This window comes from Propithecus coquereli, unplaced genomic scaffold (genome assembly GCF_000956105.1).
Source record: "Propithecus coquereli isolate 6110/MARCELLA unplaced genomic scaffold, Pcoq_1.0 Scaffold339, whole genome shotgun sequence".
In the NCBI taxonomy this organism is placed as follows: domain Eukaryota; kingdom Metazoa; phylum Chordata; class Mammalia; order Primates; family Indriidae; genus Propithecus; species Propithecus coquereli.
This window is the reverse complement of record NW_012149052.1, coordinates 875,545-877,910: the sequence shown is the minus strand read 5'-3', so window position 1 is coordinate 877,910 and position 2,366 is coordinate 875,545. Positions and strand designations below refer to the sequence as shown.

Genomic DNA, 2,366 nt, shown 5'->3' with positions numbered 1-2,366 from the left:
TATATATAAAAGGCACCTGCCAAGACTACACTTCAAAAAACGTTAATCCTTTAAATCTGCAAGGCTGTTTCAATTCTATTATTCTATGTGCATTCCTGCTTTTTAAAATGACTTTTCCCAACTTTTTAGTAATCTTTTTTCATTATCCATCCTTAGCCACCTGATGCCTCCTGAGAGAAACAAAGCATTTGAGAAATCCACATCTGTTTCAGTATGGATTACTTTGATGCAGCATGTCTTCTGGGAGATGCTTGCATTTTAAAAGAGTCCAAACAAGAAGAGGAAAAATAAAGATTGCATTTCTATTGACAGAAATCCTGGCGCTACAGGGAAGACTTTGGGAGGTGTGGTGGGAGGGTGGTCTTTGTTAAACTGCTAAAATGGCAACTTCAACCACTGCCTTAAGGAAATAATAACAACCAGTGACATTTGTGAAGAGCTTCTGAGTTACACAACAATTCATCTCTGTTTTTTTTTTTTTTTCAGCTGATTAACACAAGCCTCTTATAGGTGAGATGCTATTTTTATCCCATGTGCACTTCCAAGACAAGGACACAGGGGCCTGGGTGGCTCGGTGACGTGCCTCAGTTGGCAGAGTTAGGCCCTGACTCCCGTCTTGGGCTCTCTCCCCAGGACTGCATGCCGCCTCCACCCACTTGGGAGGCCAGGCCTGCTGACTACCCCAGGCACAGACTTTCGAACCCTCCCTCTGCAGAAATGGCACAAGGAGGGTGGCTAGTTTTTCTGACGCGTCCTTCTTGGGAATAAAGGAATGGCTGTAGCAGACCTGTCAGCTCTCAATGAGGTCTTTGTGCAAGTAAATTCCAGAGTTTTTATGAACGATGATTACGGTGAGGGCTGCTCTTTCCTCCAGTAGTTATGGTCAAAAGATTGCTGTTTCAGCCGTGCCTGGCGCTCCTCCAGAAAACTCTTGGTCAGATGTGCTGTGAGTTGCAAGCTCATAGATCAGTGAATGTAGGAGACTGGAGAAACCAAGAAGCCGTCGTTTTTAATGACCAAATTTTTCTTTCCCTGTGAAAATCCCTGGTAACACAATTTTTTGAAGTTCAAAAAAGTAAACATGAAAGTCATCAATCACAAGAGAGAAAGGTTCCCTTTTTCTATCATATTTACAAAGAGCAGAGTTGCCTGGGTTTAAACACACCCCTATCAAGACTAGCTGGTATGAGGGCATATGTGTAATAATCTCTTAATACGTATCTGTTAATGAATAAATGAATGAGTGAATGAATGAATGAATGAATGATTATGTCCTTTAATTTGGAGGCCAAGGAAGCATGATCACAAAAGCAACAGAAACAACATAATAATTTCCTCTGGGTTTGCCCTTTGTTATGGCTGACTCCTTGAAAATTTCATCAGACAGTACTGAGGTTAATTACTCACCACACACAGGGAGACCACCACCTTGACCACCTCAGCAGCTAAGTAGGGAAAGAAAAGTTGGAATATTTATGAGATTTGAGATGTGGTTGAAGGCAAGTCTTTCAATGCAGGAGCTTGAGATATAATAGTTTAGGACCAGTGGACACAGCAAGGCAAGAGTTTTCAGGTAGGAATTTTAAAGAATCTTGGAGAAAAAACTCACTATTCAATGAAAGGTGACACAGTTTGATGTTTGTTCAATGGGTTTTTCCAAAGATATTTGCAATTTTTATAATCCGCCGAGAGAGTTTCCTGCAATTCCTGCAATGGAAAAGTCATGTGATGAAGACGGTGGGGTAGTAAGGTCATGTTAATGAAGATAGCAAAGGGCACAGTCAGTTCCACCCAGACTAGGGTCTGCAAGCCACAGCCCAAATCTGGCCCATGGCCTGTTTTCATAAATAAAGTTTTATTGGAGCATGGCCACATTCATTCTTTTAAGTGTTGTCTGTGACTGCTTTCATACTGTAAACCCAGCGTTAAGTAGTTGTAACAGAGACTGTATAGCCACAAAGCCTAAAATAGCTATTATACTATCTGTCCCTTTACAGGAAAAGGTTGCCAACCCCTGATACAGACAATAAGCTGTGTGAAAATAGATGCTTTCACTTCTCATTGTATTTATTCATTCATCAAGTATGTATTAGGCACCTACCGTGCAAGGTACCTTTATAGGTGCTGAGAATACAGCACTCAACTTAACAAATGCCTGCCTTCATGGAAACAAACAAATAAGTAATACGAATTAGATAGAGGCACATGCCATGAAGAAAAATTAAGCATGGAAAGAGGATGGAGAGGTACAGGGCTGATGGGGGAAGCAAGAAGGACTCTTTGGGATGTGGCAGTCAAGGGAAGCCTCTCTTTTTTTTTTTTTAGGACAAAGTCTGGCTCTGTTGCCCTGGCTAGAGTGCCGTGGC

The 2,366-nt window shown here is 41.6% G+C and overlaps 1 pseudogene; it reads right to left on the bottom strand.

Annotated features, from left to right (window-relative positions):
• The window catches only part of LOC105815484, a 9,223-nt pseudogene extending 8,260 nt beyond the window's left edge, over positions 1–963 (bottom strand).
• Positions 964–2,366: the final 1,403 nt, after the last annotated feature.